Consider the following 23,070-nt stretch of genomic DNA (forward strand, 5'->3'; position numbering starts at 1 on the left):
AGGATTTCTTAATTATTAATATTCTAGGATAGGATACATCAAGACAAACATCTTTAATTGATTCACATATTTATCTCACAAGATTTCAGAGCACATCTGGTGTTGTTCCAACATTAATTGCTGTCTATAAACTATAAGGCAATCTTATTTATTTAACAATCAGTCATTTGCACACAAAGGCATGTGAGACAGTTTAGCATAAGAGCCAGAGGTCCGTTTTATGCCCATATCTGTAAGCATCTACATTATATTTCCAATATAGCAGAAATTGTTATTATGCTATAGTTGCTATTCACATTAATACAAAGGTAAACAAAATCTTCATGTCTTTTAGTGATTTTTAGCATTACTCTTTTTTCCTTGAATTGAAAAAAATCTCTCTCCTTTTCAAAGCACTAAAGAACATTTTGTTTGCATTTAAATTACTGATTAAAGCACTTTTCAGACTATATTCCCCCAAAGCTTTTTCCTTTCACAGAACAAACAAGTTACACAACATCATTTACCATTAACAATGAAAAGTAGGATAATTAAAACCTTTCCATTAATATCACAAATAACTTATTTTTTGATCCACTAAAAAACATAAATTGGAAATGAGTTTGCACTAACATACTGTAAGAAAATGATCAAATCAAAGCCACTTTAATAAGACAGTAAATGCAACTCTACAAGCTGCCCAGTTAGAAGTAAGGGCTACGGATTTTAGCTCAATTTCATGACCCAGGATCCCACAAAGAACTTCCACATCTCACAACATCATGTTCTAAATTTCAGGTACTGAACTTTCAAAAAAAAAAACCCCAAACTAAAAGTGCAAGCAAATGAAACTCTAACAACAAGTATAATAAAAATACCAGATCTTTACCAGAACTCGGAAGGTAATTCAGAAGATGCTAGGCCAAATTCTGGCTTTGTTAATCATGCATATAATGCACCCCCAGGGTAAAAGAAACAGGATGAAAGAAAAGCACAAGCATTTGCCAAGCCTCATCATAACACTTTCCACCCCCAATCTGAGATTTAAATGTACCACTTTGCAATAGCAGAATCAGTCTGGCTGTAAGTGGACTATATATATAGCCTTTATAACCTATTTTGTCAAAACATTATAGATAACAGTTCCTACAGAGTGTTTCCTTTCATAGTTATGATTACAGAATAATTAGTAGCAACAATTCTTAGACTAACAATATTTAAATTACATGAAAATAAATACAGACATACCTAATGCTATTGTTAAACTTATCCACATTGTTTTGCTGGTAAATATGATTAATTTGCTTACAGCACTTACACACTCCTATGAGACAATTCTGGAAACAACTCAAAGTAACAACTAACCCCAGTACCTAAATCTCTACAAAACTAGTCACAAACCATATCAAAGCATTCTAGCAACCCAGGCTTCTTCATCAATAGCTTACGAGTTAATCAGTGATTTTACCAAGAGCAGAGGTATAGCCAGAAGGCTATTCAGAAGCCTCACAATCACTCTCACCACCACAGGAGCTCCCAACCAGCTCATACCTCTTTTTTGTGGTCTTTGCTCTCACAGCACACCACCCCACCACATCATGTAAGGAAGCTATGATCCTTCCCCTCCCTACTCCTCCCCAAGTTCCTCACCTGTGACTCCATCCCATGAACACAACAGGCCTGAAAGGCTGCCCCACCTACCATTTGGTAACCTCTACTCCCTAAGCTATTTATGGTAGGAACTATCATTACTCTTCTACTTTCAACAGTGTGGCTTCTCAGCCCATTGCACAAACTCTACTATAAAACCAAACTCAACAGAGAAAACCACCTGCCACCCACCAATTCTTGGAGCACTTGTACCAGACATAAATTAGTGCTGAGTTACCCCAGCTGGCTCTAATGAGGCAACGCGGCCAACCTGCAAACACTATAAGCTTGTAGTTTGAAAACGGTAGAGGTAGCTTTGTTTTCATGCTTAAGTGTAGCGAGCAAGCACCCTGCTACCAGCTGTCCCCATTTAAACTCTAATTGCCATCCCAACCCGCCCAGAGGGTTGGGCTGGACCCCTGATCCAGGTGGCTGATGGGCTCATTTAACACCGGGTGGATAACGACGGAGATTGTTTTTTTCCCCATTCTAATGGGAAAAGTGTCTGGATGCTGCTTGGGTGAGGTGTGTGAGACCTTGGGAGCTGCCCGTGTTCCGGTGGCCGAGGAGGTGGGAGCCGAGGGCAGGTAGGTGTGCTCGCCTGGATCCGTTCACGTCTGGGTTTTTTTGGTTTTTTGTTATTTTGTTTTTTTTTTGAGAGGACTGTTAATTTCTGTTTCGTTTGAGCATGTGGCGGGGAATGCCCCCAAACCCCAGCCAAGTGACTGCCTTTCTATATCTGACTTAGCAGTTTTGTCTGAGAGAATCAACAGCAAAAATTCGAATAAAATCAAAGCCTATGGTGCACATCATAATAACAAATAGCAAAGCGGTGTTATGGTACCTGTGGCTTTGCTGCAGGGAGAGGAGTAGGAGTATTAAGAGGTTCAACTTTGCTCTAGCCGGGTTGTTTTCTACAAAGCCGAACGAACATCTGTTTCAGAAGTGGCTATGTAGTAACATCGTTATTAGCCTTAGAGAACATGTTGCTTTAGCTCATTTTTCATCCAGCATGAAACGTTAAAGTGGGGCCAAAATCAGATGCATTAGCTAATCTTCTGTTGGCTTTTAAATGTTGTACTTTGCGGTCTTGGGATATGTGTGCCTCTACCTAACTTTCTGAGAACAGTAAATGTTTTTGAAGCAGGTAGGTTTAATACCGCACTAAATAGCGTACCTTAGGCTATTTCTTTCTTAATTCCTAGAATTTAGAAAGCATTGTGCAAAGTAATTGGATATTTAACAAGTATCATTTGGTTGTACTCAATTTCTTTGTTTGCTTTTGGTGACTACTTGAAGCACTGAGTTTTATAAGTGCATTGGAAAGTGAATGTTCAGCTTACAGTAAGCAACAGCCTGCTAAAGCAAAGCTTAAATTTACAAATGTAAACATTTGCTCAAGAAACATTTCTGCTTATATAACTGGCTTATGAACAACGCTGTACCTTGTTTGACTGACTGCAATGTGGCAAGAAACCTGCATTTTCAAAAGGTCATAGGCAACCTATGGAGCTTCAAAATTATATTTACACAGTAAATGCAAATATTACACGCAGAAATAAATCTGTTTCTGCATTTGTGATAAGCAGATCTATGTTTCAGATAAATTATTCATGGCATGTGATTCACTTAACCTTGAGGTGTTTTTATTGTGATCTAGAGAAATTACTCCTATGCCCTCTACAAGCACATAAGAGCTTGGAAATATCACTACTGCTTCAGCTCTGAACTTTTCTCTGATACTTCCATTTAGAGAGAAACTGTAGCGGATATCCAGGAACAGTTTCACGTTTATTTAGGATAAAACCAGAGCAGCACAATTTTCACATTAGTTTGAGAACCACAGTCTTTTTATCAGTTGTGAATTTCTCTTTTTTGAAGCTAGTAAAATTTGAAATTTAGAAAGTAGATCCTAGAATATGGTTAAGCTGTATTGTTACACTGATTCATTAAAGTGTCTGTATTTTATTTTCTCTTCACTTTGACCCTCCATCCACGTTTTAATTCAGAGATGAGGGCACTGTATGTGTTGCATAATGCATCACATAAGCAAGAGGTCTTCCATTTTAAATAGCTTAAGGCAGCTGTTGGTTTTATTTTATAAACCAGAGCAAATGTGCAGGAAATTGCTATATTGATCTTTTATAGTCAGCTAATAGTAACTTTATTTACTTCACTGTTGTTAGTGTGATCCCTGTATTTTTTAAAGGGATTTCTGCAGTCAGCTGTTATGTTTTTATACAATATGATATTTAAAATAACTTTTTTTAGAGTTGCATGTGTTGGTTAAGCACTTTATGCATGTTGATGTCTCAGGTCCATGATCTGTGTTATGTGTGAGCTGCATAGCGGAGTAATACTGGAGTTGTATCCAAATTGCATTGATAATTCCTAGTCTAATTTTTTAACACATTTTTTTTCCCCTCGAGATTTTAATATTGTAGCCCACTTAAAGCTCAGGATGGAATTGGAGATTCCAGAATTTGTTTTGGGATTCTTGTCATTTTGATTATCTGAATGAGTGATGTATCTGTGGGATTGAATGGTTTTTCAGAAACTAGTTGCTTGGTGAGTGAGTGCCAAGATGAATCTCATAAATGGTGATTTCTGTATAATATATATATATATGTTAGTATCCGTTTATAGGCAGGGAATATTGTTCATTACAAAGATCCTCCCTTGTGTTAAGTAACACTTATCTTTGCAAGATGATTTTTTTTTTTTTTTAGTTTAGAAAAAGCCATCAATCATCAAATAAATATCTGGGTACAAAATGCATGCTTTATGATAGTGCGGTTTCCCTATTATGCCTGAAAGATTTGTACTGTTTTGATGTCTCAACACATATATCTACAGATAAATGAGAAAGAAGCTGGTTTTTAATGTTTTTGCTTAAACTTCCTTTTACTTGCCATCTTTTTTTGTTTTGTAGAATTGTCATTTAATCTGATTAATGCAATTTACCTGAAGGAAGGCTGCCTTATTTTTCTTTAATGACAATCAATTTGAAGTTCTGAGTTGTTGTTTACCAGAAAATGGCAAATGTGGTTAGCACTAGTTGCTTAAATGTTTTTTCATATATATTGAACTCAGTTACAATCAGAACACTTGTATATGGAAAACTTAATTTCCTAATCAATCCATGTTAAGTTTATGCCAAGTTTGAAGTATTTTTTATCATTGTTTTCCGCACAATGGTTTACATCACTGTAAGATTAGGAACAGTATCAGTATCTTCACTTTGCAGTTGTTATTCCTGCTGATACCACAGACTGATTTATGCAATGCAGTTGACTGGTTAGAATTCAGTTAGAATTAGAATCTATTAGAAAAATCTCTTCCGTTGTACGATTCATTAGATCTCAATAATACTTAAGTATGCAAGACAACTAGGAAAGAGAAGGAAGGCAGACTTTCAGTTGTGCGCAAGGTTTCAAGCTGCTTACAAGATAGTAGTTTGGCAATTGCAGATTTATAATTCTGTGATGAAAAATCTTCAAAATGAAGGATTCAAGTGTTTTTCCACTCCAAATTGGAAGAAAATGTGGGGATTTTTACAATATTTGAGTCTTGCTGATTAGCTCTGTGATGTGGCAAAGCCAGGTTGAGGCTCTTACTCTGCTGAAATGAGGGCACTATTCCATTGTAGTAGCTCACTCAACTGGAATGGGAATTCTAGTTTGGTGTTGCTATCTCGCAGGCTGCTGGCACAGGCACTGCAAAATTTCTCAAAGAATATTTCCAATAAGAGAATAGAAAACATCATTGAAATATTTTAGCATCAGTTGAACAGCGTATGCCGACAACCTTTCCTTTACTGATGCGTCCCAAACAGATCTAGTTCTAAATATTTATGAAATAAATGTTTTCTTTCATTGTGCAATTAATTTAATGATTTGCCTTAAGTTGACATAGTTAAAATATTTCTTCAGCACCATGCAGTTAAAAGACTGGAAAGGCTCCTCTGGATAAGTTCTGCTCTTTTCTGTGGTAATTCACACAGATGTTAGAGCAAAATTTTCCCGACATTTGGAAGTCTCATAACTATAATGTCATTGATGCATAGGAATAATTTTGAAATGTCTTTTTATTGAACAGAAACAGTGTAGTGTTCTGCTGTTAAGATATTAGTAATTTACATAAAAATAAGTTGCAATACAGGACGTGATTTATGAGTCTTTAGTCCTACTCAGCCTATAGCTGGAAGAAACTGAAATTTCCTGTATTAATTTATTGCTACTGTTTAAGCACAAGGTGAGTTACAGTTGAATGGTACCAGAAAATTACTGATCTAATCTTGGGGTACTTTGTAAGTTTCAGTCACTCATGCTGAGGAATGATGAATAAAGGATGGAACACGCAGAGAGTCAACAGGATTTTCAAGAGGAAAACAAAAGACCTTGTCCAAAAAAAGTCCTTTTGTTTTAGCAAAAGATAGAGCCATTCTTTAAGGGCATCAGGCGATGGGAGAGAATGTACAGAAACACTGTCAGAGAAGCTGATGAATGTGAACTGGCTAGAAATTAGACTTGAGCACATCAGGACAATGAGGTTCACTGCAGGACAGCAGATTTGGGAGGAAGAAACGTCTTTGTAAGACAGGGCTTGCTACAAGTGTTGCTGTTCATGTCTGGCTTGATACAGCAAAATGTTGGCTAACTGTAATACAGTATTGCCATTTAAAGTCTTAATAGTGTTTTGTAGTGAGTGTTAGCATGATATCAATGAGTAGAATACTTGAAACAGACTAGGATACATTCTGGCTACTTTCCTCTGAATTGCTGATTCATTTTGTATCACTTAACATTACTTGACCTCCTTGTATTGCTATTAACATAGTGCTTGTTCTTAAGGCATAGGAAAATGTTTGAAAAGCTACAGCAATGTAATTATAATTAACACCAGATAAGCTGAAATCTATCCTATTCATTGACCATTATGTCATAAGTTGCTCTGTGGTGGTGCGAATAACTGCAGCAGAAATGGTGCTTTTCCTATCTTGATAAAAGGGCAGCATGACTAGGATGAGTATGAGTAGAATGGCTCAGGTATATGTTGTTAATTTAACTATACTAAACACTTTTGCTTGTGCTGAGATACTCCATTTATGAAAACTGCCTGGTTCCCTTTTGACTTTGATGGTGTCAAGTTGACCACACTTCTAATTCAGCTACCTTATGATTAATTTTATGTTGTTCTGAGAACAGCAGCAATGTAATGCATCTAAAACAGCTTTGCTTTCTTTAATTGGTCATTATGAGTTTACTTACTAAAAAACCTAAAAAGACATTCATTTCAAGGAAAATATCTTTCCATGCAGTTAAGTGCAGAATAGCAACAAAGTCACTTACAACAGCAAGTCCAGGTGGCCCTGTCTCTTTGGGCGTTAAATCTTGGGTGAAATACATGCTGTCAGCCACTGAGATTAATAGTTCTGTTTGCTGTTCAGGGTAGTTGAGAAGCTCCTATTATTAATGTAATTTGGGAAGAATTTTAAACTTCTCAAGGCCTTTTTTAGTCTTATGTTGATATGTGATGGTAAGGTTCTTTTTTTAGCATCTTATCAAAGGCAAAATAATGTGGTAAATTTAGCTCAGTAGAATTATGTTCAGAAATATCTATTTCTCATTCAATAATTATTCCTTATAGCTCTATTTACGCTCACTTTAATTAAAAAAATATTAACTGTCAATGAGATGTGTTAAGATTTACTGTGGAATTTTTAATATTCCTGCTGTTCTTGGTGAGTCATCTTATTTTCCTTATTGAGCAGAAATATCAGTTACTAGCGTATGTCTTGCCTTTGGGTGTTCCAGTAGATATTGTACAATTGTAATATCACCAAAGCCTCTCATGTCTCCTTTTAATAGGACAATGTCAATGCTGTTTATGCAGTTTTTTTACCTCAAGTAGTAGGCACGCATGCTGAAATTTTAAATATTTACATCCTTTTGTTGGTATAAGAGACAATTGTACTATTATGCAGCAAAATACTGTACTTTAGTCTTCTGGTCAATATAAACACAAGGCAATCTTTTAGTTGTCATTCTAGCAAATTCCTTTGCATTTGTAATGAATGTGTTACTACATAGTAGGTTTTAAGATTAAAATCTCATAGAGTTAAATTTCCGAATGTGCTGTTATTTTTCAGTAATCTTGTATATCAAAACAGCAGGTAACAAGGGTAGTTCAGATTTTCTTTACATACAAAATGAATAGAATATGTTCCTGCTTTCATGGCAAGTTTTGCATGAATATGCAACACAATGCTGTTGATTTATTTCAGTCCCCAGTATGGTAGGCAAAATGGGATAAGCAGGCTACAAGAAGATACAGTCCTTATATGCCACTTGGATTTCTTTTTTTTCTTTTCCAATGTCATCTTTGTTTTCTTGCTCAAACTAAACTCCTGATGAAATTCAAGATGACTTAACAAAGGGTGTAGAATAGGAGTTGCTTGGTCTCTGACCTTTGTGTGGTATTTTGGGAATATATCATCAGGGATAATCTATCAAAGAACACTTTTTCAGGCTATACGTTGCGACTCTGGTTTTACAGCATGAGCACAGATGTGCTTAAAATGTTAATATAACAAGTCCAGCTTGAGTGCATGAGTCTATATTCTTCAAGGTTCCAAGGATATTTAACTTCTGCTCTGGTCAAGCAAAGGAGCATTTAATGCACCTTGCAGATTCAGTTTCTTTTACATAATTAGTAAGTTTCAGACCTGTGACTCAAAATTAGCACAATGCCACTGATAGCAGCAATGCTGTTGGAAGGAGAGCCTGGTATCCTGCTGGTTCAAATGATTAACACTAGTCAGAGAAGAACTTGTGTAACTTAGTCTTTGAGAAGTTGTATTCGTAATGCAAGAACAAGCTGTAGTGAGTATTATAGTGGCATTTACTGGTGTATCCTAATTCTTTCAGTTTGGGTATTGGCCTTCATGCAAAACTGAAATAATAGAAGAATATACTGCATTTTGGGTTTGATTCTGGGTTTGGATTACTTCAGTTATGAGTCTGTGCAGGAGCTAGGCCCAGTTAAGATACGTAAATGGTAAATTTCTGTGACTTGAAGATAATCTGTCACATGGACCCATAGAAACATTGCTGTAGAAATGCCTGTTCCTCTCCATTTGCTGCAAGGCTTGCCTAGGTGAATAATTCCTATATAGCCACCTACAGGAAGATGCGTGGGTGAAGACAAAGGACTTATGGTGGGTGAAGTATGTGGACCGCAGAAACCTGTGTCACAACAAGGATCTGTTTTCAGGCAGATGTGTTTTCAGGTGGCTCTGGTGGTGTTTGTGTGTGAATATGCAAGTAATGGTAAGATCCTCTTCTTAATAGTGCTGATGGCATTTAGACCACAGGGCTGGGTTTGAAGAGTAACATGCTAGGACTTGCTGAAAAAATATTTAAATATTAAATATACCAAACTTGAGATCAAAAAAGCATGTACTGATTATATATGTTTGAACAACAGTTTGAATAAACACACTGGTGGTTTGTGTGCAGATCTCTAGAAAAGTAACTACCTGCATGTGTACTCAAATACTCATCTACATTTGCTAAATGGACCACAGAAGGCAGTTGTGCTGCTCTTCATACATACTCTTAGCTTTTCGTTTTTCAGGCTAAAGGTTCTATATGTTGGTATTTCACTGGGAAACTAAAATCCTGTATGCAGTGGCATCAGAAATGAGTTAAGAAAAAAAAAACATACCCTCAACAAAGCTGTTTCACAAGCTGTGAGAATATAGAATAATTTAAAAGGTAGCAGTTCAGGCACCAGTTTGCATTTTGAGCCATGATTCTTCAGCTTATTTTAGGGTTTTCGGGGTTGTTTGTTTTGGTGGTGTGTGTTTTTTTTTTTTTTTTTTTTTTTTACAAATACCTTCTGCCTATTATTTCAAGTAACCTTCTTGCACTGCTAAAGGAAATAGACTGGACTGATTCCTGACTTTAGCATAAGCTTTTGAATCCCATAATCTTCCCCTATTACTCGTACTGTGTCAGGTTATGAAGTGGAGCTTTGGCTTGCTTGTGTGTTGTGGGAAAAAACAAAACAAAAAAGAAAAATTCTTTTCAGCAGCATTTTTGCTTTTTGTTTTCAGCCGCTGTAGAGAGGTTCATGTAGTTTGCAGGCAGTCTCTTGTAAAAATTCTAGAGTGGGGGCACTGTCACCACAGCTGGATTTCGTGTTTTGATGAGATTTGTTAATAGTTAGGGAAATATTCAAGAACTGAGCCTCTTACTCAGTTGACTGGAATGTGTGGGTCTCCACATCTGTCTGAAGGAAGCTTTGTTCCCTGAAGCATCCTTGTCACTTCCTTGTTCAATACACGTTTATGAAATGCTAAACCAGCCTTTGGGGAATCTTAGTTGTGCTGTCTCTTGACTTGTTCTTGCTAGGGAGACTATGTGTAACTTCTTACCCACCTCATACTTTCCCAGGCTACAAGGGGAAACTGCCTCTTTATATCAGTCCTTTGTATTTCCCAAGTTTAGTAGTTTTTCAAGGAAGCCCTGAAATAATAATTTTCTGTTAATACTGTTAACACCTAATGAATATTTCATACGAAGATGAGCATGGCTTCTGTATCTAAAAGATTGTGTAGTACCAAACTTTAAATTAGGAAATGAGATACATTTAAGTTACATTGAAGAAGGCTCTGATTTAACTAGCATTAAGCTTGGCATTTTATTAAAAACACATGATGTGCTCAGTAAAGAAGTGCTGTATCATCCCAGAAGTATTTCTGTATACATTTGTCTTCTCCTTTCTGCAGTGATCTGCTGAAGCGTTTCACAGAGAATTGTCTAAGTATCAGCATAATCTTCACAGTGTCAGGATGACAAACATGCCTCTCCCTGTGACGGTTCTACTTGATGCAACTGTGGCTGGTTTTGGGATACTTGAAGTTTGTGATTGTGGTGTGTTTTTTTTTTTTTCCAAGGTTCTAATTTACAATGCAATGTGAATCCCAGCCGTGTGCAACTCCTTTTATATTTTTCTTGCTTTCAATTAACTTTAGAGTAGGCTCACTGCCTCTGTTTGACAGAAGAGTTGGCTTTACTCTTAGGTCTGCAGCTGGAGACTGAGAGGTGTAACTTGGTGAAACCAGTCTTCTGTGTGCACCCTGCTTAACTCAGGACAGAGAAAGAGTGTGCAGTGTATTTTAAATCTTATTATCTTGGACTTAGATCCTGGTGGGGTAAACACGGACTGTGATCTACACCTTAACTCTGCGAGGTACAATTTACAAATATGTTTAAGGCAGTGATCTTTAAAAGTACATGTACACTTGGGAAGTATGAGAATGAAAGCCCTTAGGGATAGCAATACATATTGCCAGCGTATTGCCCTTTAATAAAACTGGTTTTATTTATCTAAATTATTGCATCAGGCTTGCTAAATCAGATCCTCTTCATCTTTCAGGGTCTTTTAATGGCTCGGAAATCCATCAGACCTGAGTTTTTGTTGGGGTATGGAGCAGAATAATATAATGTTAATTAAACTATCAGTCATAAGAGTTCATAGTTGTTTGCCATATATATTCATGGGGTTGTGGGTTTCAGTTTGTCTTCAAGTCTTATTTCATATTGATACTTCTATCTATTACACCATTTGTCTATGTATAGCAAAACAACAACTGGTATTCTGGAGGAAGAAAAGCTTTATCAACATCAGTTAGGGATGTGAGCTTTTATGTATAGCCAGGTAAGCTGATAGCAAAACTTTAGCTTTAGTCCTTTCAGCCCTTCAAAGATAATGCTGAATTTAAGATGCCCACGCTTTCAAAAGTGTGAGTAGTTAAGATTACAAAAAGCTCTTTGAAGACAAGAAGTTTCATGTTTCACTCGCATGTTTTGAAGCAGAGTTCTTAAATCTACAAAAAAGATAATAGAAGTGGTAGTAGAATAATGTATTTTTTTGAGAAAGTGTAATCTGTAAATGCAAAAAGCAGAATTTATTGGGCTTACATTTTCCTTCATTGCATATTGTTCAAAAATATGTACCAGTTTGTCTAATTTAGCATAGTAACATTCATTTTATTATTATTTTTTAAGTTATTAAATGTCTCCATGCTAGAATAACAATGTCTTGTTTGGTTATGCTGCAAGATTAGAACAGTAGAATTCAAGATGTGGTTAGGCTAATGCTTTGTGAAAGGTACAATAATTTTCAAACCTGTTTTAAGCTTACATACTTTGGAGAAAAAAGGTATTGCTCTATGCTATATGCCATTCCAGATACTTCCTAGAATAGTAATACCCCCCCCCCCTCTTTTTTTTTGTTTGTTTTTTATTCAGATCTTATCCTAGTTTCTGGAAACTGAAATAAATGTGCCCCATCATGTTCTCTTTTGTATCCTGTATATAAAATGAGCTATTAGGTATCAAAGTATTTCACTAGAATGATTGCTGTTGCAGAAGAGATATACTGTTGTTATGCTTCTTTTTATATATTAAGTATTCTCTACTGGGAGTTGAGTGCCTCCTGCAAGCATTATACACTGTTTGAAGAATTTTAATGTGAGTGTCCCAGCACTTTGCAGGCTAATGACTTATTTGGTTAGAAAGTTCTTCACCCCTCCCCTGCAACTGTTGCTTGAACTCTGATATGTTTAAGTCCTTACTGAGGCTTTTTCTAAGTCCTTACTGAGGCTTTTTCTAAGTCCGTACTGAGGCTTTTTCTAAGTCCGTACTGAGGCTTTTTCTAAGTACTTTTATGAAGATCATATGTAAATTACAGAAATTATATGTCCAGTAAGATGCTAGCTCTATGCTCAGATCTAATCCATAGAAGTTTTCTAGTATTGTGGAATTATTTTAAACTTCAATTTCAGATGCAACTTCGAAATAACTAGTATGCTTTTCTCCTCAGCAATGACTGCATATCTTGCTCAGCAGCAGAGACATGTATTTCTCCATGCCAAATGCCAGCTGTTTTGTTAAACTAACTGTGCATAGTAATAAATTTTTATGCAATAAATTTCAGTCGTATAGATTACTCCACAAAACAAGAAAGCTTTAGCCATTGGTAGGTGGATATACTTCACCTGTTTCAAGGTTTATTTACCTGGACTCCAGCATTTGACATACTATTTCATATTCTCTAGGTACAGATTTAAGAACTGAGAAGAAACTGGCTTTAGGATTTTCCTGTGTTGTGTGAGAATAAAATTGGGATAAGTTGGATTCAGAGAAACCAAGAAAACAAGAGTGATTAAAAGCAGCTGTGGGATGTAGGAGGTGCAGGTTCAAGGCCACAGTTTGAATCAAAACTTGACAGAACTTAATCAAAGTTTCATGAATTCAGAACCGAATTCAAACTCCTGTGTTCTCCTCTAGCTTTTAGCTGTTTCATAGCCAACCTTTGTCCCTTTCTCATACTTCAATTTATTTTCTTGTGAGTGCTGAATCATTGGCATTAAGTATAAATTGTACCTTTATAAAACTAAAATTGTTTGTATTGGTTTAATTCTAAATTAAATTGAAGAAATGCCCATTAAAGAGAAGGAAAATTTTCAGGAGTATGCAAGTGGAGAATTGCATCTGAGGATGACTGTCCTTTTCTGATGAGTCTTAACAAGTCATTGTTTCATGTAAGATGATGGATATATAATATTTTATCTTTACAGGTAGTGTGTCAGCTCTTACAGACTGAACATATTATGATGAATCAAGTTCCAATTTGATTTTCATTTGCAGATGTCTAGTATTATCTGTATATATAAACTATATAAAGGTATTTAGGTGAATCTATCTTGATTTCAGTGGGGATACTCAAATTAAATAAAGAGTACAAGTAATGCAATCTTTTACTGACAGATTTACCTAAATAGTGATTGTAAAATTTTATTGTATGTAGAACTTGAAAAATATAATCAGTTGAACAAAAAGTAATTAAATCTGTTTCAGAGATATACATGTGAATGTTTAATGTTTTTTGCTGGTGGTGAGATTACTGAGTGCTGGAACTAGATGTAGTGAAGTGAATATTTCATATTCCATTGTGTCACACATTCATGTTATGTATCAAGCAGATAAGTGAAGATTCAAATTAAATGCTAGTAGTGTTTCAACTTCATGAAGTCTATATACAGTAGTAAGGTGATGCTAAATTTTGATATTCTGTATGAAAAAATAATTTGAAGACCAACTTGATATTCATATGGCTGGCTTATAGCTGGGACTACTAGATGGGAATTGGCCTACTAAGTTTCAGTGGAGGATGACTCGTGAAAGTTATTCTTTAAGTAGAAGTTTTTGTCCAACAAAATAAAATAGCTCTCTATATGAACTAATCAAACTTTTTGCATGTTATTTAAAAACAATGCTTTTATCCTGACTCCCTTCTCCACAAACCAACAAACTTTCCTTGTGAATACAATGTAGCTAAGAATATTAGGCTGAGTCTTTAAATGGAAAACTTTGTTCTCATTAAGAGTATTTTGTTCTCATTGTAGTATTCAAATACACAGTATTTGATTGAAAAATAATAATAGTAGACCAAGTTAAACAAAATCTCTGGAAAGAACCAACAAATGTTATTGCACAAATATTTGAATATTAAAATTATTTTTGTTTAAGTTTCATAGATAGCACATATTACAGTACACTGTCTGGCAATGACAAACCAAAAAGATGAATTTAATGCTTTCTTTCGGAACAGCAGTTTTGTGCATCTTGATTTAGGAGGAGAGGCTCATCTGTTTCCATGAATTATGGAACTTTCAGTTGCTTCTTAAAATCTGGCTACAAATAGAACTGCCAGTTTGAGGCCAAAGTGTAGTTTCTGCTCACTGATAAGAGATGGTTGGCAGCACATGTAATCTGACAGGGTAAGGACAGACTGGATGTCAGGACCATAATGTGAAGATTGGTAGCAAGTCATTGAAAGTAATGGTTTGCAGAAAATTTCACTTGGTTACTTCCAGTGTGGTTCATTTTCTGCCATCTGCTCTAAGACATCGAAACAATAAGATGAAACATGAAATTATCTGCATACCTCATTTGCATAATGAGAATGTAGATGTAGTTTTGCTGGCTAGCTTTTCAGTCTGGGCCAAAACAGATTGTCACTGGCCAGTTCATACAATGATAGTGCATGACTGAAATAGAAATCAAGCCTAGAAACTTGGAGCTAAGAATAAAATGGCTTTGCAGAGGATAAATACAGTAGCTTTGCAGAGGGTCCGTTTCAAACATGCCATATTTGGTTTTGGTTTGATAAAACAATTCACTTTGTCACAGCTTAATGTCCCATAAATTTTTACAAGTCTAGTATATGTAAAATGTGCATTGTCAGTCTGTGAGAATGAGTTAAACAGTGTACAGAGGCTGCCCAGAGAGATTAGCTGAGAGCACAGCATATTGTCACCAAGCGCATTCACTATCATGGGCAAGCAAGGCTCTGGAGCAAGTTAAAATTTGTTCATCAGACTACTTGGGGCTAGTAGAGGTTACTACTTGTCAGAGGTTAGTTGTAACAGAGGAGATTAGCTAATGTCAGTCAAGACACATGCTTTGTTGTGCCTGGAGGTAGGCTGTAGTCCTCCTGATCACATGGTATTTTTGTTTTGACTTGCTTGTTTGCTTGCTTAAGGAAGCAAAAAATCCAAGAGAGATTTATCCCTGAGTGGCTATCCAAAGACAGGATGGTGGAATGGAAGTTCTCGTACCATTTCTCAAAATGCCTTAAAACCCCCATGGTGGCAGCTGTGGATCCTGGTAGTCGAAGAACGAATGTTCTTTTGTTTTTAACCGTTACACTGATTTCAGCATCTATGCGCTGATATTTCATTCTAACTCTGCTGGAGTAACACAAAGTTAGAAATGCTAAAGGTATACCCAAGCTGATTTAAAAAGAAAACATTTGGTTTTCATAAAATTTTGTTTGTTGACAACTTGTTTTCGACTAAATATTTCTATGTTAGGGTAGTGATAGCTTCGTAAGCTGTGGACCACAAGGTGGCACTGATGGTATGCAACGATTGATTTGAGACTTCAGGCATCGCTTTCTGGAAATCTGAACAGATGCAAAAAGTCTGAACTAAATAACTCCCCTTTGACCTCCCTTGGAAATACCTGTATTGTGTGACTGGCAAATAGACTAAGGTGTGCTTGCATTGTCACATAATGAATGAAACTACAGTATAAGAGATCCCAGCATATTGTTTTCTGGATGCATGACTGCAGAAAAGTGCATATGGGGAGGTTAGTGGAGTATCTCTAAAGGGGGAGGTCTGGACTTAGGTCTCAGTAGATTTCAGATGTGCTTCCAGAGCACCTCTCCTATGAAGACAGGCTGAGATAGTTGGGTTGTCCAGCATAGAGAAGAGAAGGCTCAGGGAAAACCTTACAGCAGCTTCCAGTGCCTGAAGGGAGCCTAAAAGCAAGATGGAGAGGGGGTTTTGACAAGGACAGGAAGGGATAGCACAGCTGGTAATAGCTTTAAACTGAAAGAGGGGAGATAGGTATTGGGAAGAAGTTCTTTCCTGCAAGGGTGATGAGGTGCTGGCACAGGTTGCCCAGTGAAGCTGTGGGTGCCCCATCCCTGGCAGTGTTCAAGGCCAGGTTGTATGGGGCTTGGAGCAACCTGGTCTAGGGGAAGATGTCCCTACCTGTGGCAGATGGTTGGAACAGGATGATCTTTAAGGTCTCTTCCAACCCAAACCGTTCTATGATTCTGTAGTAATGTTTTCTTTACTGATTTTTGAAGATTCTAAAGAAAGCCGTATGAGTCACTATTCTTATTTTCTCTTTATTTTAAATGTTGCTTTTAAAAAATGCAGACGTTTAAAAAAAAAATAGTTCTGGTTAAGAGTCTGATGAACAGGGTCTTCAGACTTGTATCCCCTTTGATCGCTTTCTGAGTGCAGAACTGCATCAGTTACCCTACTTTCAGATACATAGGGCACACTGTGTTTGAATTACTCTCTTGTAATTGTGTTTGATTTCATTGATTGGATTTCTCCCTATGTGTTCATATGGGGAAACATGAAATACCTTTGTTCTTCTTTAATAATTTGATCTTCTTTTCATCTCTAGCATGCTTCCTTGTATTAGGATCAGAGAAGAGCTCACAATATAGCCAAGACTACCTCTTGCTCTTTGATGGAATTGTTTGTACTTGGCCTTTAAAAAATGTTTTGATAGAGAGCTGCCAGCATCCTGGGACAACTTGCTTCCAGTTCTCGTTTACTGAGAACTGCCTTCCTCAAGTGCAAACTATTTTTATTGTGGTTTTATTTTTTTCTGTCAGTTTTTACTGATGTAATCTACTATTATTTCATGATCACTTTCATCAAAGTTCCCTTCCACTTTTACATCCTTAACCTGTTCTTTGCATTTGATGTGACATTATGAGGACTTTCCTTTTTACTGTCATCTGTATCATAAAAACAGGCACCTGGGGTATTCAGGTATCTGCTGACTAGTTAGTGTCCTGCTGTATTGCTTGGCCAACAGCTACGTTTGTAGTTAATATTAATCAGATCTTGTAGAAAAGACCCTGCCTACCAGAATTTTTCAGGTTGTACGTACTGCTGTATACCCTTACCATTGATTGTATCTGACCTTGCCCTATTTTATTGCCCAGTTAGTGATTTTTTTCAATGAATACAAATCATTTGCTATAAACTGGACTTCAGAGTAAACATCCGCCACTTTGGCATACAATCTTTTTGTTCAGCCTGGAGGAAGAGAGGGCACTGGGGAAACCTTATTTTGTGGTCTTTCAGTACATGAACGTGGCTTATAAGAAAGGCTGACATTTTACAGTGCCTGTGCTGACAGGACAGTAGGGAGTGGTTTAAAACTGAAAAAGGGTAGATTGATTTGGATATGAAGAATAAATTTTTGATGAGGATGATGATATGTGGGAACACATTGTCCAGAGATCTTGTGGCTGCCCCATCATTGGAGGTGTTCAAGGTCAGGTTAGATGGGTCTTTGAGCAACCTGGCCAAGTAAAGGATGTTCTTGCCTGTGGTGAGGGGGTGGACTAAATGGTCCTTAAATGTACCTTCTAACCCAAACCTTTCTATGATTCTGTGATATTGTTTGTTTAATATAACATGCATCCATGAAGACTTAATCTGTGTTAAGCCAGTTGAGAGCGTTACTAAAAATGCTTAATTTTGCTTTTTTCTTCTTCTGAAATATCAGGTCTTCTACATTTACTTGCTATGCAGTAAGTGTAATGTATACTTTATGGAAAATATGTATACTTATTTATGAAGGTCTTTATATATTGCTGGAAAGAATTAAAACAAGTGCTGAAGATCAGAGGTACTGGTATAATGCATTTTTTGCAGTAAAGCAATGTGCGACTTTTTTGCTGAGCTAATAAAGTGCAATTTGATAAAGAATGAGTCCAGTAAAAGGTTCAGATTTATATGGTGATTTTGTTCCCCACCTGCTTTGTAGTTTAAATATTACTGTATTACCATGAAAGACAAGATTGTTTCCCATCTAGTAAGGAGTAAAGTCTGAGGAGAAAGAGAAGCTTTTTGTATCCTTCTCCATCTTAAGGCCATATAGATTTCCTGTGACTACTTGGGAAAAATTCTACCCAGTGGTCCTCTGTCTGGGCTACATGGAGCAGTGGGGAAAGGCAAATATAATGGGGTTGTTCTATGCTAGATGATATACTACAGTGGTCTTTTAGATCTGTGTGTGAAAGGCATAGTCTTGCTTGAATGTGGCAGCCTCAAAGGGACCTCTCTGGCATTTTACCTCCATGTTGTCTTTTCTGAAGCTTGTAAGTAAATGCAGCCCTTGGATTTGGATTGTATTTGCTGTAAACTTACAAATGGTTAGAAAATTCTTTTTGATAAAACACAGAGGATGTTTCTAAACTGAACTGAGCTCCCAAGCCCTTTCAGCTAGAATTTACCGCACTTATAATAGTATTCTTTTCATGTGTTGGAGGAAGGAAATATGATGGCAGAAAAACGTTTAATCCTGCTGAGATTTTTAAACCTCGTAATTAAAGAGGAAAATAGTAGATATTCATAGCCTAGAAATACTGTACCTGGGCATTTTACAGGCATCATGTTCAATGCTAGTTAGCTCTTGTATGCTGTTTTCTCTAGTAACAAGCACGTTTTCAGACTTAAACACAAAAATGTAAAAGACTTGTGTGATAAGAATTAATCTGAATGCTGAAGATTTAAGGCTTAATTATAATTCTATTCCAAGGCAACGGACTGTGTGAACTGCTATTACTAAACTGTACTGTGTAAACACTGCATACTGATGGAATTTGCTTGTCAACCCCAGTGGCATTTCTGTGCACTAAGCTTGTTATTCTGTCAGCCAAGTGCATCATGGGAAAAGATGAGTATCTCAAGGGAATGTGATCTGCATTTTTAAGAAGAAAATCAACCTCAGAGGTGGTACAGAAGGACACCAACACAGATTACTTTGCTCAAGAGAGAGCTGGTTTATTGGCTGTAAATTTTGCATGCTGCTTCAGTGATGACAAATATTTATGTTGCTAAAACTTTGACTGAATATATCCATTTTTATGTTTCATTGATGAAATGATTGGTAAAGGATCTTGGTGCAGTATTACAGCATAGGAAAGAGTCACTAAATCCTAAGGATTCTGAAAAGCTACGCTGCTATTCCATTTTCTTTTTCCCTCAAGCTTTAGATTTGTGTAATGTACTCCTCCCAAATAAAGAGAATAACATGACTCATGATGGGTATTTTAGTACAGCACGTACAACAGCAAACAAAATTAAACCAGTCAAAGTAAAGGAAATAAGACTGAACAAGCTTCTGTTCTGTTTATGTGTTGGAACACTAGATTATCTTTAGAGTACAGAAAGGGCAAGCCAAGATCAGGTTGTGATCAAATATATTAATTCAGAGCTACAGGTTGATGAGGTAGAATGATACAGAAATAGCAGAGAAACAGACATGATATTAAGAAGCTTGCTTAGGGAAAGAAAAACACAGCAGCTGCTTAATTTGGTGACAAAAAGTCTTTCAAGCTCCAGTGAAGGTAGGATGACAAACGTTTGTTTAGATATGTGCTGAAGGGATATAACCTGTTTTTTTTCCAGGGCACTCAAATGCAAGAAGGTACCTGTAAATACAGATAAATAGTGTGAAGCTGAGAAGTTAAGGTTTTCTGGTTTCCAAATAACTATTACTTAATTTCTTAACTTTAACCCAAGACTTTCTTCAGAGGTGTATTTTCATGTAAAACATTAGAGTTCATGAAGAAGCAGCAATGTTTTGCCTTTCAGCTATTGTTTATGCTGTAGAAAGACAATAAAACTTATGCTAAAGTTTTTACCTTTACCAGATAACAATAGTGTCTGATTATACTTTTCTCCAAGTTGATAGGAGTTTTTTAATTGATTTTGCTATTGGGAATAAACCTGGGCCAGGCATTTTGAGCTGTAAATATCCTTGGCATTCTGAAAATGGAAGTACCCTTAAATTGTAATGCTGACAATGGATTATCCCACAATAAACAGGTTTCACTTAAGTTTTATTATGTGTGGGCTAGTCATTATAATTCAGGATTTCTATGTGTGTGGGAAGCCTAATATACTATGGAGTTTACGTAGTTCTGTATATATGTTAATGGAATTGTGGAACTCCCTTAATGCTTCAATAAATATGCCAAATGTCTGTAGCAACCTGCTGTTCACTGTGCCCAGATTGCTGCTTTGTAAGTAGGTATCAATCTTCTGTACTTGCTGCATTCAACCTCTCTTAGTCACTGATCAGGATCCATCTGTTTGACTGTATTTGGTAGTGTTTTTTTTTTTTTAATTGATATATATATATATAGGCTTCAAAAATGTTAATCTCCATGTGGTGCCTGATCCCTACTGTGTTGTATTTGTCAGCATAATAGTTTCAAATTGCAAAAAGATAGTATGCATTTCCAAGTAACGGAGTATTTTGTCGCTTGGTTCCATTTATATACTTGAGTTGGGTCAGAATTTGTTCTCTGCTTAAGAGCCTTGAGAAAACCATACTCGCCTTTATTCTGAGTCACTGGAATAAAGCTGCAATATTGTTTCTATTTGGATACTGATTATTGAAATACAAAACTAGATGCATCCTGAAAAAATAATTTGATAGTTTTTAGGCATTGTATCTTTTCCTTTGTTTTTTACCTACTTCTAGCAGTACTGGACCATGTGCTTTAAAATATGAAAAGTGTGTGGGGTATCTAAAGTCAACACATGGATTCATAACCTTACAGAATTTATTTGCAAATATATTTTTGTATAAAACAAATTGAGGAAGTATCAGTTCAAATTTAGATGACATTATAGGCTTACCAGGTAGCTAAACATTACTAGTTCTGCTGGAGATGGCTTTACAAATGTATTAGTGATGTATTGCCAGCTACAACATCATAGCATATCCCTGATCTGATATGCTTATAAATAGCAGGAGACAATATCATCTGCAAATAGGCAAATGGTGTGTGTGATTAAGTGGGACTCTCTCAGCATCTGTGCTTTGAGTCAAAGTTCATATGTATTAAAATATATTAATTGAATAATGCCACCAAAATGGTAAGACTACAGGTGACTAATAGTTTGCATTTGTATGGATTTCACCATAAATGTGAGCCTGCCCAAATAGAACCCAGGACCACGTTAAATGGAATTTAACATGAATTTAACATGAATTAATTCCATGTTAAATGGAATGCTTGACATTTGGCCTGCTATGAAAATGGTTTGCAGGTATTTTTGTTGTGGAAAATGGTAGAAAGAATCACTTTTCTGAAATTCATACTAACAATTTGAAAACCTGAAAAGGTGTACGTGGTTGCATTTGAATGCCAAGTAAGGTACATGCCTGAATATGAAAGCATTCCAGAATATAACATTTAGACCTTCAGATTAGATTAAACAATCTTAAATATTTACTCATGCTCTGACTGGTCAGATACCTGGTCTGGATATCCTCAGCAAGCCTGATCCTGGAGATAAATCATAAAGCTTTGTAAAAAAAACTATTTTTTTTTCCACTGAATTATGCAAGTAAGCATAAAATAGAAATTCTAAATGGAATATATACTTATTTGCATGTTTTAAATGTTTTCAGGTTAAAAAGGAATTTTATGTTCACTTATTCCTTATAAATAATATCTAAGGCTTGGTTAATAACATACTTAAAAGATCCTGTATGTACTGTGGGACTGCTATATCAGTGGAAGGAACTAGCTGTGTTACACTTCTTGCAATTTTACAATGTTCTGTAACTTCATAGAGGCATAATTTCTTAAAAAGCATTACCAAAGGTGTTGAATGCTTTCTTAACAAGTAAAAGGAACAGTATTACTAGATACACACTGAACAGATTTGGGCTTTTTGTCTGTTTGATTGGATGCTCTTTCCATCATGAATGGACAGCTTATTGCAAGTGTTCAGCATCTTGGGGCCAAAGAGAGCCAATAACTCTTCTGTGCCTGCCACTTCCTCTGCTGATGGGACTGCATGTGTGACAAGCCCCAAATTGTTTTGTGCTCTTCAGTTCTGTGTTCTCTATTTAGTCAAAAGCACTGTAACTGCTTTAAGGGCTCTAGCTGTTTATTTACACCACCAGTTACTCTCATTTTTCTCATCAGCCACAAAATCATTCTAGTTCCTTCATCTCCTTCACCATAAACTTCTGTTTCAGGGACTCATATTTGTTATAAGTCTTTTTACAACATTAATATTTGAAATAGCTGCTTCAGCTGATAGATTCTGCTCTTGGGACAATAATTCTGTGGATAATATTTCAGTTTTTTTAAGTTTAGTCATAGCTTTGGCACCTTTGTGGCTTTTCTGAATTTGTTAGAGCAGTAGCCTTATTTTAAAAGGCATTATGAATTTTTCAATATCAAAATGTCAACTTTTATTTCCAGAATACTGAAATCCACCTTATGGTGTCTATCCAAGAAGAAGCTGTTTTGATGCACATTTTTAAGCCTCTACAAGTAATTAGGCCTAAAAAAATAAATAGAGCTAACTGATGTGAAAATGAAAGATGTAACTAGAACACAAACAGAAAAACAAAGCAAAAAACCTCAGTCCTTCTCCAAACTATGAGGGTGTTATTTTCATACCTTGTTTTTATTGCTGTATACTGTCTTTACTTAATCTCACACTGAAAAAAGTTTTTAATGTAAATTTTTAACCCTGTTATCAGAGCTATACCTTTAGATGTAATAAATGCAGTTAATGCACATAAAGATTACAGGAAAATTGTTTCTTTGATGCTTTTCTGTGATGTAGGTCAATATATCCAATCTGAGTCTAAACACAAATGTGTGCAAGCTGGAAGAGTGATGAATGGGACAGAAGCTGGTTAACTTTTACACCCTTTGCATGCTTATCTCAGTTGTGAAATGCAACAATTCTATTCCTTCTGTGTTTTGTCAATTTGTGCTAGTCTG

At 36.2% G+C, this 23,070-nt stretch overlaps 2 long non-coding RNA genes across 2 annotated transcripts in view; one reads left to right on the plus strand and one right to left on the minus strand.

The window, feature by feature from the left end:
* The window catches only part of LOC136019483 (uncharacterized), a 71,566-nt gene extending 69,892 nt beyond the window's left edge, over positions 1-1,674 (minus strand). The window contains exon 1 of the long non-coding RNA XR_010614907.1: positions 1,630-1,674. This is a non-coding gene — a long non-coding RNA (uncharacterized LOC136019483). The remainder of the gene's footprint in view (positions 1-1,629) is intronic.
* A 454-nt stretch (positions 1,675-2,128) lies between these two features.
* LOC136019429 (uncharacterized) overlaps positions 2,129-23,070 on the plus strand; it is a 370,301-nt gene continuing 349,359 nt past the window's right edge. The window contains exon 1 of the long non-coding RNA XR_010614872.1: positions 2,129-2,216. This is a non-coding gene — a long non-coding RNA (uncharacterized LOC136019429). The remainder of the gene's footprint in view (positions 2,217-23,070) is intronic.

The sequence above is a fragment of the Lathamus discolor genome, chromosome 9 (genome assembly GCF_037157495.1).
Source record: "Lathamus discolor isolate bLatDis1 chromosome 9, bLatDis1.hap1, whole genome shotgun sequence".
In the NCBI taxonomy this organism is placed as follows: Eukaryota; Metazoa; Chordata; class Aves; order Psittaciformes; family Psittacidae; genus Lathamus; species Lathamus discolor.